This window comes from Panthera tigris, chromosome C1, assembly GCF_018350195.1.
Source record: "Panthera tigris isolate Pti1 chromosome C1, P.tigris_Pti1_mat1.1, whole genome shotgun sequence".
NCBI lineage: Eukaryota > Metazoa > Chordata > Mammalia > Carnivora > Felidae > Panthera > Panthera tigris.
Window position 1 is genome coordinate 31,216,113 of NC_056667.1, and position 13,963 is coordinate 31,230,075.

The window sequence follows — 13,963 nt, forward strand, 5'->3', positions numbered from 1 at the left end:
GGTCTAGAGGGGCGCCTGGGTGGCTCAGTCAGTTAAGCGGCCGACTTTGGCTCCGGTCATGATCTCGTGGTCTGTGAGTTCGAGCCCCGCGTCCCGCGTCGGGCTCCGTGCTGACAGCTCAGAGCCTGGAGCCTGTTTCCGATTCTATGTCTCCCTCTCTCTGACCCTCCCCTGTTCATGCTGTGTTTCTCTCTGTCTCAAAAATAAATAAACGTTAAAAAATTAAAAATTAAAAAGACTTGGTCTAGAAACTAGTCATTTCCCCACCTTGATTCCTGAGAGATACACTCTCCTCTTTGTAGCTAGCCAAAAATGATTAGGTAATCCTTCTCTTTTCCTTTTATAAAGTCTTTTCCCTGAGTGAAACTTGAAATTGGACTCCTGCCAATGTTACTTTACAGCAAGACCGTAATAAAAAAGACTGAAACTTACTCATAATTAGGCTGTCTAAAGTAAAGAACCTTTTTAGCAGGGCTCTAATACATTAAACAGTTAATATTTAAAAATTATTTAAAATAAAAACATATTTATGTTATTCCTGTGTTGCTAAAATAAGTTTGTTTTTAAAAAGAAAATGAAAGAAGAAATCACATTTGGCCATGATACATTTTCCTTTCAATAAATTACTGTTTCCTCTTTGCCATGTCGATATGCTATATATTTTCCATATGTCATCTCTATATAAATAACTCAAAATTACATACACGTTTCTCTTCAATATAACCAGAGCGCTCCATGAAGCTCAAGTGCCACCAAACTAGAGATTTCCACCAGGTGAAGGGGAAATCCCTAAGGCTTTGCCGACATAAATTCCACGAGCCTTGTGGGAAATGTAGTCTCAGGTGGCTTTGCCGGGAAGACCCTGCGAAATCTCGGCGCGTTGTTATTCCCGCGCACGCGCAGGAGGGCCCTCCGGAAGTGGTCTATGTTCCTCGGCGTACTTGGGTACTGAGCTGCTAGTGATCGTGAAGGGCTGCGGGGACAGTTGAAGGGCAAAGACCGACCGGCGTGTTGGTTCATGCAAAGGAAATAAAAACTGTAGGTAACCCCGCTGCACGGTAGCATGTGACTCAGAAAGCCGAGGAAGGACGAGGCTCCCGCTGCCCTGGGGTGGAGTCCAGGTCTGGCTGGGGTGCGGCGGATCTGTTTGCGTCGGTCGCCGTGTTGTAGGTGCTGTGCACTGCGTAGGGAGCCCACGCCTGGGCGTTGAACTGCCCCTCACCTTATTCTAGGAGCCTTTTGACTCTCAAACTGCAGTGAACCCCCTCAAGGTGGCGGAGACGAGAGCCAACACATCGAGAGCCAAACACTGTTAAACACTTTTCAAAGTGCATTTATTTATCATGGTTACTCAGCGTTGTTAAGTGTCCTCATCATTTCACAGAGAGATGTGGAGTTACCTGCTTCAAAGCACACAGCTGGTAGTAAGTGGAGATGGTGTTCAAACCCAGAGCAGTTTTACCTGAAATTTCATTCCTTTTTGCAGCATAGTACTCTGAAACAATAAAGTTAGTTTGTATTCTTTCAGAGGAGTGAATGTTAAGTGAATTTCGACCTGTGATCATTGTTTTTTGTTTGTTTGTTTGTTTGTTTTTGAGAGAACCCTTAGTGTCTCTGCAGGAAGACTGTAATTGAACCTGTGGGTCCTTCTTGCATGTACCTGCCTGTTTCAGTTTCCAGCAGCCCTGGTTAAAATCTACACAAGGCCAACCTAGGGCCACAGATGATTGTGAGTTTACAGTCTTGGGGTCCAGGGTGAAGGTTCCAGTTGCTTCTCTGTCCTCCAGTCCATCTTTTCTAGAAGAAGGAAAGAAGAAAGAGATTAATCCTGGGAAGACTCTCCTGACCTGGGACTTTTTATCCCATTTCAGGAGAGACAGGAATCGTCTTTCATTCCACCTATCTGGTGAGAGTAGAGCTTGACTCATGGCATTACAAGTGAGTGCCTTCAGAGGTGTTGTCCTAAGTGTTTGAGGAGAGAGCTGAGAATTACAGAAAAATGGAGAGTTGGGTGTATGTGGTCAGGCTCCACAGGAGAAGGAAACTCACAGGAGGAAATTGAGGGTATGATCAAGGGAAGGAAGAATCAAGAACTGCTACAGAAGAAATTGTTTCTTTCCTAAACACCTTCTCTCCTCCCCTCCCCATCTGCCTGCCCCAGCCTGTCCTTCTTTCTCTCCTTCTCTCTCTCTCTGGGCTCTCACAAACACACATTAGCACCAGTGCATCCCTTTCATTTCCTATTGGTCCACTGGTTCTTTCAAGGCTGGTTCCATACTGTTGGAGTTGTTACATTTGCCTTTTGGTGTACTGATTCCCTCTGTCCCCTTGCCTAAATGCAGAAAGAGTTTACGGAGTAATCACAGACTGGTAGCGCCAGAAGATTTTTTAGGCAACTTCTAGTTCTGCTTCCTCATTTTAAGGAGGAATGAAACTAGCCCGGAGATCGCAATTGAGTGCCTGGAACTAAACGGCTTGTTAGTGGCTAAGTCAGGTGCCAGTCCAGTCTCTGATTCCCAGATCATTGACTTTTTCCTGCCCCACAGTTCATTTGGGCCAAAGTTGCTTAATAAGTTTCTTTTGAAAATGCCTAGCAAGGAGAGAACCAGCACTAAAAGCGGTTCATCCATTAATGCATTGGGCAAACATTTGCTAAGTATCTGATGTGAGCCGAACACCGTTCTGTTGCTTGGTGAGCAAAACAGAGTCCACACTGAGCAAAACAGAGTCTCTTTTCGTGGAAGGAAATAAGCAAAAACCAAATAACCTGTCACCTGGTGGCAAGTGGTATGAGGAAAAGGAGTAAGGGTGTATGGCCTGATGGTGACAGTGAGAGAAGCTGTTTTATATGAGGGGGTCAAGAAAAGCTTCACTGCTAAGTGACATGTAGGCAGGGACCTAAAAGAATTTAGAGAGTGAGGGATGCTAAGTGGCTCAGTCGGTTAAGCATCTGACTTCGGCCCAGGTCATGATCTCGCAGTTCAAGCATCTGACTTTGGCTCAGGTCATGATCTCACAGTTCACAAGTTCGAGCCCAGCGTCGAGCTCTGTGCTGACAGCTCAGAGCCTGGAGCCTGCTTCGGATTCTGTGTCTCTCTGCCCCTCCCCCACTCATACTCTGTCTCTCAAAACAACACACTACAGTAAACATTAAAAAATAAATAATTTGGGGCGCCTGGGTGGCTCAGTCAGTTAAGCGGCCGACTTTGGCTCAGGTCATGATCTCGCGGTCCGTGAGTTCGAGCCCCACATCGGGCTCTGTGCTGACAGCTCGGAGCCTGGAGCCTGTTTCAGATTCTGTGTCTCCCTCTCTCTGACCCTCCCCCGTTCGTGCTCTGTCTCTCTCTGTCTCAAAAATAAATAAACGTTAAAAAAAAATTAAAAAAAAACATTAAAAAAAATAATAATTTAAGAATTTAGAGAGTGAGCTGTGCAGTATCCGAGTTTTTCCAGGGAAAGAACAGTCCAAGTAGAAGAAATGTACAGAGATCGTGAGTAATCAACCTTGGTATTTTGGAGGAACAGCAAGAAAACGTAAAGTCTGATAGGATGAGCTGTCAGAGAGTGATTGAAAGATTAAAGTAAAAGAGATTAGGGGCACCTGGATGGCTTAGTTGGTTGAGCATCTGACTCTTGATTTCTGCTCAGGTCATGATCCCAGGGTTGTGGATCGAGCCCTGCGTCGGGCTCCACGCTGAGTGTGGAGCCTGCTTAAGATTCTCTCTCTGCCCCTCTCCCAGGCTTGCTCACTCACTCTCTCTCTAAAATAAAAAATTAATTAATTTTTTTTTTAAATTTTTTTTTTAACTTTTTTTTTTTTAATTTATTTTTGAGACAGAGAGAGACAGAGCATGAACGGGGGAGGGGCAGAGAGAGAGGGAGACACAGAATCGGAAGCAGGCTCCAGGCTCTGAGCTGTCAGCACAGAGCCCGATGCGGGGCTCGAACTCACGGACCGCGAGATCATGACCTGAGCCGAAGTCGGACACCCAACCGACTGAGCTACCCAGGCGCCCCTAATTAATTTTTTTAAAGTAGATGAGATTAGAAGAGGTGGAACCAAAATGGTGTAGGGACTTATAGACCTTGGCTTAAAGTTTATGTGTATATTTGTAAATAGTATATGTATATCTATTTCTTATGTGTATGTGTATATATGTACGTGTATCTGAAAAAGTAATGCTTCATAAAAAATTTAGAAAGTACAAGTAGAAAAGTTATGATCCTGCTGTCTTTACAACCATAAATAATAATTATTTACATTTTGATATAGGACCGTCAAGATTGTGTGTCTCTGGGTGCATATTTAAAAAAAAAACACAGGGAAGGATCATATTATGTACTTTAATGTACTTTTTTCACCTACAAATATAAATGGAACCTCTTTCCATAACAATATCTTTCTATAGCATTTTTAGAAAAATCAACACCATATTAACGGACATTTAAGCTGTTGTCAGTGTTTTCATATTGTAAGCAATGATGCGAAAACATTACTTTTTATCTCTCCTTGCCTTTTTTATTTTTAAAAATAATTACAATTTTATTGAGTGCTTACCATGTGCCATATATTGTTCTTAATGCTTTACATGTATTAACTTAGCTAATCATCATAAAAATCCTATGACGTGTATTATTATTACCAGCATTTTGCAGATAAGAGAAGTGAGTTACAGAGTGGTTAAGGTAACTCTATCAGGGTCACACTGCTAGTAAGAGGAGTAGCTGAATTTGAACCCAGGCTGCCTGGCTCCAGAGACCAAACTTTAATCTTTGTATCCATCTGTTTTTATTTCTTTAGGATAAATTTCTGGGTGAAAAGAAATCCTTAGATAAGAAATTAACAATAAGTTGGAATATATCAATGGGAAGAAATGTATACATCTACCCAAGAGAGCACATCCTTGTCCAACTTTCCTATGATCATAGCAGAATTAAAAGTGGACAAGTTGGTGGGGCGCCTGAGTGGCTCAGTCAGTTAAGCGTCCGACTTCGGCTCAGGTCATGGTCTCACGACTCGTGAGTTTGAGCCCTGCGTCGGGCTCTGGGCTGACAACTCAGAGCCTGGAGCCTGCTTCGGATTCTGTGTCTCCCTCTGTCTGCCCCTCCACTGCTTGCACTCTGTCTCTCGCATTGTCTCAAAAATAAATAAACATTAAAAAATTAAAAAAAAAAAGTGGACAAGTTGGTGCTTCCAGAATGTGGACTTGTGTTACTTGTTTGAATAATCATTCATTTCATTCTTCAGTAGCCTATTCTAGCAGGCATATGAGTACTGTACTTATTTCTAGGCTGGAAAAGCAGAGAAATCCCCCTAGTCTTGTTTTCATAGATCTGCGTCCTTTCCCATGAGCATCAGAAAATGACCAATTTCTAGGCAAGACACTTATCCATCCGTCCACCTGTTCATCCATTTATTCATTCAAATTTCACTTTGTTTCCTAGTGAATTTGCAGTGACTTACAAGAATCCATATACTGCAATGGGAAAGTATAAATATATAAGAAACAGGAAAAATATAGATAGAAATTTAAATTGAACACACACTTAGAAAGCTGATATGAAGGTCATAGGGTCTGCACACTAATGTTGAATGCAAATGTGTGATTAATCAGTCAGAAAAAACATAGCCAATCAATGAATTATTGGCCTTGTCCTAGAGAATAAGGCATAACAATTCCATAGATAAGGTTTGCCTCGCATGTACTATGAAAGAAAAAATTTGATAAGTGTTTATTATGTAGGAGATTTGTTATAAATGCGGTAGGGGTTTTCATATGACCATTTTTGGTGTCCTTTTTATCTAAACATACATGAGGCCAAGGCCATGCTCAGTGAACTTAATATTTTCTCTTTTTCCTTCTCTTCCTCTGTACCTCCCCATTATATATGAATGTATATATATGTGTGTGTGTATATACATGTGTGTGTATGTGTATGTAGTGGGGCAATTCGAATATGATTTTGTTCTCTCACAAATTTTAATTCTGAGTCTAGTACATAGTAGTTTTTAGTTACCCTGTATAACTTATTGCAGACTGAGAACAATGAACATAATCAGAGCAACTGCTCTGAATCCCCTCCACTTCCCCCAGCGGTACCCACTACAGGTAAAAGACAAATGTGCCGTTACAGGGATCGGTGACATTCCAGGATGTGGCTGTGGACTTCACCCCAGAAGAGTGGCAGCTGCTAGACTGTGATCAGAGAACGTTGTATTGGGATGTGATGCTGGAGAACTTTAGAAACCTCACCGCAGTGGGTAAGGACAGTGGGTGGTAACTAACTCTTCACTGTAACTGAGCATGTACTCATAGTGCCCTTCCTGTGGGACGTGTGGACATTCTAAAGCATTACGGAGTTTGGCCCTGAATGTCAGTGGTCACAGACTCTTGATGCCCTTTGAGATGAAGCATAAACAGAGGATGTGTGTTTATGCTTCCACCTCCCTCCTCTCCTCTCTGCCCGGGCTCCTACGCTGCCTGTTTTATGTAGGTCCTTGCTTTGTTCTCTTAATTCCCCAAATCCTCATTCTTCTTCCTTCCTAAACGTGATCGCAGATATTTTCTGTGTATCTGGCTCTTACAGTGTAGTCAGATTGTGTGGTTTTCAGAAACAAGGAATGAGGTGAGAGTGTAGAGTGTTGCACTAATCTTGATGGAAGGGAATCAAATCTCAGAAATAGTGAAGAACCATCTTCTCCCCATTTCCCTAACAGTATTATTATCAGCTGACTTAGCCTTGTAGGGATTTGAGCTTGGCATTGATTTTGTTACATCGGACAAGGTTACATTGACTTCATGGTAACCATCAGAATTGACCTTGACCTCAAAATATATAAAGGCAAATGTTGCTATAAACTAGAAGCCTTGTGTTTCAGGTCCCCAAAGTTAATAGAAATCATAAGTGTGGAAACCAAAATGGAAACTTTGAGTTGAAGGGTGTGGTGTCATGGGCAAAGCAGGGTTCTGGAGAGTGTTGTATCTAGGAAATTGAAAGAGGTTGTAAAAAGCAGTTAATTTTCAGGACAAAGTCATGAAAAGTGGTAGAAATAGCTGATGATACACGCAAACAAAAATTTATGGCTGGTCTCTCAAATGTTCCTCTGGGCCCCTCCCTGTGTTCCTGGGTATATGCAGGCTTTGGGGGCTGAATCCTAGCTGGAAGTGGAGTTGGACAGTTTTATACACAGAGGCCTCAGCCATGATTTGGATGATTTGAGAGGATATAGGAGTGTGCTTACGGATAAAAGGGAGTTAATGGTTTCATAGTCATTTGGTGGTTGTGTGCAGGGGAAGGAGAAAGAGAGTTGTATGAAGGAAATTAGGAAGATCCTAACAGGATTATCTTGTTTCTTTTAATGTAATGTTTATTTATTAGTGACAAAGAGAAAGAGAGAGAGAGCATGGCGGAGGGGCAAAGAGGGAGACACAGAATCCAAAGCAGGCTCCAGGCTCTGAGCTGTCAGCATAAGAGCCAGACACAGGGTTCAAACTCACGAACTGCGAGATCATGACCTGAGCTGAAGTCAGTCGCTTAACCGACTGAGTCACCCAGGGGCCCCCAGGATAATCTAGTTTTTAGATGTTGTTGGCCTTGACTCTTATTAAGCTTCTCCAAACCAATCCACATCTTCTCATTTCCCCATGCTACTTTTATGCCTTGCTCCTCTGATTACCCTTTCATTTCTCTGACATGGCTCTTCTGTTCTCAGAGCTCAAAACTTTGTGTCCTTGTTAAGAGTGCTTTCTAACATCATCCTTTGTCATTATAACTTTACCTTGTTCCCGTTTCACCGCCTTCCACAGGTTGGAAAGTCTTGTTTATAAATAGAAAAAGCTATTTGTCGGGGCGCCTGGGTGGCTCAGTCGGTTGGGCGTCCGACTTCGGCTCAGGTCACGATCTCGCGGTCCGCGAGTTCGAGCCCCGCATCGGGCTCTGGGCTGATGGCTCAGAGCCTGGAGCCTGCTTCCGATTCTGTGTCTCCCTCTCTCTCTGCCCCTCCCCCGTTCATGCTCTCTCTCTGTCTCAAAAATAAATAAACGTTAAAAAAATAAAAAATTAAAAAAAAAAAAAAAAGAAAAGCTATTTGTCATTATTGTTTTCCACAAGACCCCATTTCAGCAATTTGTTCTTAAAGCCCAGGGGCAGGGCAAATACAAATTTCTTTTGTTTTGCTGTCCAGAATGGGGAAGTAGACTCCAAGAGAGATTTGTGTGTGTGTGTGGTAAAAAAAACACAGAATATGAGATCTACCCTCTGGACAGATTTTTATGTGTACAGTACAATTTTGTTAACTGTTCGCACATCGTTGAACAGCAGATCTCTAGAGCCTTTTCATCTTGCGTGACTGAAACTTTGTACCTCCTGAATGACAACTCCCCATCTCCCCACCCCTCCCAGCCCCTGGCAACCACCGTTCTACCTTCTATATCTACGTGTTTGACTATTTTAAATTCCTCATATGAGTGGAATCTTGCAGTATTTATCCTTCTGTGACTGGTTTATTTCACTTGGCCTAATGCCCTCAGGGTTCATCCATGTTGTAGCTTATGATACAATTTCCTTCTTTTTTTAAATAGTATGTATGTAGATACTACATTTTCTTTATCCCTTTACCTTTAAAAAAAATTTTGTTTTAATGTTTATTCACTTTTGAGAGAGAGAGAGACAGAGCGCGAGACAGGGAGGGACAGAGAGTGAGGGAGACACAGAATGTGAAGCAGGCTCCAGGCTCTGAGCTGTCAGCACAGAGTCCGACGCAGGGCTCAAACCCACAAACTATGAGATAGATCATCACCTGAGCCGAAGTCAGCCGCTTAACCTACTGAGCCACCCAGGCGCCCCATATCACTTTACCTTTTAATTGACATTAGATTGTTTCTAACTCTTGGCTATTGTGAACAATGCTGCAGTGAACACGGGAGTGTAAACATCTCTAGAAATCCTGTTTTCACTTGTTTTGATAAATGTCCAAAAGTGGGATTTCTGGATCATATGTTGGTTCCCTTTTTGGTATTTTGAGGAAACTCCATAGTGTTTCCCACAGTGGTTGTACCATTTTACATTCCCACAAACAGTGCACAAGGTCCCATTATCTCCATGTGTTTGTGCCAATACTGGTTATTTTCTGTTGTTGTTGTTGTTTATAATAGACATCCTAACAGATGTGAGGTGTTCTCTTATTGTGGTTTTGACTTGCATTTCCCTGATGATTAATGATGTTGAGCATCTTTTCATGTACTTGTTGACCATTTATTTGTATGTCTTCTTTGGAGACAGGTCTATTAACGTCCTTTGCCCATTTTTTGCTATTGAGTTGTGGGGGTTCCTTACAGATTTGAGATATTAACCTCTTACCTGGCAAGTGTTTTTTAAACATTTTTTTCTCCCATTCTGTAGGTCGCCTTTTCACTTTGTTGGTTGTCTCCTTTGCTGCACAGAAGCCTTTGGATTTGATGTGGTTCCAGTTGTCTGTTTGCTTTTGTTGCCAATGCTTTTGGAGTCATTCAACAACTCTTGCCAAGACCAACCTTACAAAGCTTTCCCCCTGTGTTTTCTTCTAGGAGTTTTACAGTTTCAGGTCTCACATTTAAGTCTCTAATACATTTTGAGTTGATTTTTGTGTGTGGTGTAAGATTAGGGTCCAATTTCACTCTTTTACATGTGGATATCTGGTTTTCCTAGCGCTCTTTGTTGAAGAGACCATCCTTTCCCCATTGTGTAGTCTTGGCTCCCTTGTTGAAGACCATATATGCATGCGTTTGTTTCTGGGCTCTCTCTTCTGTTCCATTGGTCTAGGTGCCTGCCTGTCTTTATGCCAGTACTATACTATTTTGATTAATGTAATTTTGAAGTATGGTTTCAAGTCAGGAAGTATGAAGTCTCCTGCTTTGTTCCCTTTCTTAAGAATGTTTTAACGATTTGAGTCCTTTGTGGTTCCATATGAATTCTAGAATTGTTTTTTTGTATTTCTGCAAAAAATACCCCTGGAATTGTATTGAATCTGTAGATTGCTTCGGGAAGTATGGACATTTTTAACAATATTAAGTCTTCTAGTCTGTGAAGTCAGTTTACTTGTCTTTAGTTTCAGCAGTATTTTGTAGTTGTCCATATACAAGTCTTTCACTTCCTTGGTTAAGTTTATTCCTAATTAATTCTTTCTGATGCTGTTATAGGATCGTTTTCTCAATTTCCTTTTTGGATTATTTGTTTTAGTGTATGGAAACACAACTGATTTTTGTATATTGACTTTGCATCCTGCAACTTTGCCAAATTTGTGTATTAGTTCTAAATAGGTGTGTGTGTGTGTGTGTGTGTGTGTGTGTGTGTGTGTGTGTGTGTTCTTTAGGGTTTTCTACATATAAGATCATGTCATCTGTGAACAGAGATACTTTATGCCTCCCTTTCCAGTTTGGGTGCCTTTATTTCTTTTTCTTACCTAATTGGTCTAGCTAGGGCTTTAGGACTATGTTGAATAGAAGTGATCAGAATAGGCATCCTTGTTGATATTATAGACTTTAAAATTTTTCTTTTCCTAACATGAGATTGGAAAGAGTAACTGGGAATGTTTAATTTTATACCTTTTTAGAAGTTATCTGCTTACTTGATGATGCACTAGAGAGACAGGAGGGAAGGAAAGACAATTTTTTGAATCAAGATATGTTCACCTTCAAGGAAACACTGACCGTGAAGAGAGTCCAAAATTGTAACCTGAGTATAAAATGTATTTCTTCAGGACAAACACAACATAAATGTGAATCAAATGGAAAGAGTCTGCAACCCAATTCACACTGGCTTAGTTATAATAAAAGTTATACCGGAAAAAATTCTTATGAATACAAGGACTGTGGAAAAGCCTTCAAAAACAAGTTTTGTCTTATTAGACATGAGAGAAAAGCACAGAAGGAAAAAAAGCTTTGGCTGCACTGAATGTGGGAAAGCCTTCCAAAAGAGGTCTCATCTTGTTAGACATGAAAAAAAGCATACAAGAGAAAAAAACCCTTTGAATTCAATGACTGTGGGAAAGCCTTTAACAGTAAGGGACACCTTATAGCCCATCAAAAAATTCATAGTGGAGAGAGATCCTTTGCGTGCAGTGACTGTGGGAAAGCATTTGTGCACGAAGCACAACTGGTGGTCGGTCCCCCAGAGACTTCACACTAGAGAGAAGTCTTATGAATGCCATCCGTGCGGGAAGTTGTTCACTCACAACTCCTCCTTTACCCAACATGTGAAATCTCATGCACTCGAGAACTCGTTTGAATGTAAGGAATGCGAGAAAACCTTTGAGTACAGTTTATCCCTTTATAAACGTTCTAGATTTCCTATAGGAGAGAAGTCCTACAGATGTAGAGAATGTGGCAAAGCCTCAGTGCTTGTCACGCATCAGAGGATTCATACAGGCGAGAGACCCCACGGGCGTACGAACTGTGGAAAAGCCCTCATCAAGAAGTCACATCTCCTTAAACATTACTTAACTCCTACAGCAGAGCAACAAAACAAATGTGGCGCATGTGGGAGATGTTTTAACCGGAAGACACATCTCACTGTCCATCAAAGAACTCATAAACACATGGGAGCTTTGTGAATGTGGGAGAACGTGCAGTTAGCCTTTTAATAAAGCAGCAAAGAATTGATAATGAGAAAAAAAACACACCAATTGGATGAATGTGGAAAAGCATGTTCTGAAATTCATATTCTGTAAGTGGTACTGCTAATTTTATTGAGAAGATAACAGAAGATTTTGAGTTTACAAGTTGAGAATTTTACTGCATAGCATAAAACTGAAGAAGTTGTAAACAATTTCAAAATCAAGGCATCAAGCTGACTATAATTACATATATGTATTGCTCCAATTTATGATTTTTATACAAGTTATACAAGTGCATTGCTTAAGAAATTTGTATAACCATAGGTTTGAAATATGTGCTACGCACATTACACGAAATTATATCTGTTATGACGATGGTTGCACAGCATTGTGATTGTACTTAATGCCATGAATTACTTAAAATGGTTAAAATAGTACATTTTATGGTGTGTATATTTTATTGCAAGAAAAAACATATAAATAAAACTTAAACCAAAACTATGTCTGGTAAAATGTCTGGTAAACACCGTCATTGTCTCTTCAAATCTAAAATCACCATATGCAGAATTGCTAATTATAAGTGAAATCAGTGCCTTATTATGTAGAATGAAGTTCAGTACTATGAATTTTATCTCTGACCATTTCTTGGCACCTGTGAATAGTAGTGGAGGTTTTTACTGAGCCTTCTGGAGCCTCCTTTTAAATAATAGAAGTCAGGGACAGTGATGAAATCTTGCACTGCCTCTGCTGAGCTGAAGACATTGGGTAATATGTTTTCTTGTCTGTGCAGAACACCAAAGCGTGTGTGTATGTGTGTATTTAATCCTGATTAACTGGATACTGAAGAAAGAAATCAGCTGTGTTTTGTAATACTCTGAGCACTTAGTACGGGAAGAGAGGCATTTCTTCAGGTAAATAGTCATGTAAATAAAAGCCATCCTATTTAACTGGCAGGGCTACCTTAGTAGGACAGAACCTAGCTCAAGCAGCATGTAACTGGGGTACTTTGTTTGGAAAAATTAGGCATCGTGATACTTTGCAGAAACTTCTGGAAGAAAATTAGTACTTTTTTGTTGTGGAAATTGATTCAGAGGTCTCTCAGGCCTGTTTGGAAGTTTCCAGGTGACTAGCACAGGTGTCAAATCCAGCTCTTTGAAAAGCTTTTCTGCTTTCTTGAGCTGCTTACCAGCTCTTGTATAATTTGACATTATGTAAGTTTTGTGTTTTCCTTTTAGAAACACGTGAACCAACAGTGATTTAAGTGGAAATTTTTTATTTCAGTTTAAGTGTTACTTGATAATGTAAAAAAGTCTTCAAGCCTTTCAGTGGTTGTGAGGCTTAGGTACAGACAGCATTGAACTTGAACCTAAATTCACCAAATCAGGTTTTCTCTTGCAAGCAAAGTTGTTGGATTAAATGTGTGAACTTGGAATTGTTTTCATGTCACGAGCATTTTTGCAGGGTGACGATGGGTGAAGACTTACTATACCTGAGTGATTTTCTGAATATCCATCAGATCTAAAGTTAAGCCGTGTCTCGCAAAGTTTCCAATACTAAGACTCCATGCTAGTTAAACAGGCAGCCACTCCAGACCTCTTGGCAAACCACAAAGGTGTATATGTAAACTGGTTATAAACTCAGGGAGTTTTTCTCAAGTTCCCCTGCCTTGTCTCTCATTTCCTCTTTAAAGCTGTCACTCCGCTTTATTTAACATTACTCTTCCCCTCCTAGTTCTTTTTCAGCTCCTGTCCTTAGCAGTAATAGCATCTGAACAAACCCAAACTTTAAGACAGCAAGAAGACTCCCTTAGGGGTGTGGAGTATGTCATTGCCTCTAGAAGGATGTGAGACCCCTAAGAGACTGTCTTGCGCATCAGGGTGGCCAACTGAGGACAAGGAGCCTGGGAGTGTTATTTGACGTTACCACCTGAGCTCCATGAACTAAACTGTTTGCTCCCTTTCTTAAATGCTGGAATTAATAGAGTGAAAGAATTAGCTAGGTATGAACCAAAATCAAAGAGGTGTTTGAAAAGTTGAAACAAAGGAAAAAAATATTTTTTTTTTCCTATTTAAACCAAGTCATCGTCAGGCACTAAAAGTCATGAATCCCGCTATTTCTGATGCATTTCATGGGGCCAGAGCTCATGTTTGAGAAGGGGAAACTGGGTCCCACTGTGGTACAAATAGGTAAGTGCATAAATTAGCAACATTTTGAGATTAATTGTGAGGCCTGCAGAACGTCATGTCCATTAATCAAGTATGCAAACTATGTTTAAGTAAAATGGAGCAAACTTAAGGTTCTTTTTTAAAGCATCATGTTTAGGGTTACAAGGAGCACTAGGTATTTATACTGAATTGGAAGACTCTCATC

General features: G+C 40.8%; 1 pseudogene; it reads left to right on the top strand.

The window, feature by feature from the left end:
• Nucleotides 1-933: 933 nt before the first annotated feature.
• Nucleotides 934-12,053, top strand: LOC102960405 (annotated as a pseudogene).
• Nucleotides 12,054-13,963: the final 1,910 nt, after the last annotated feature.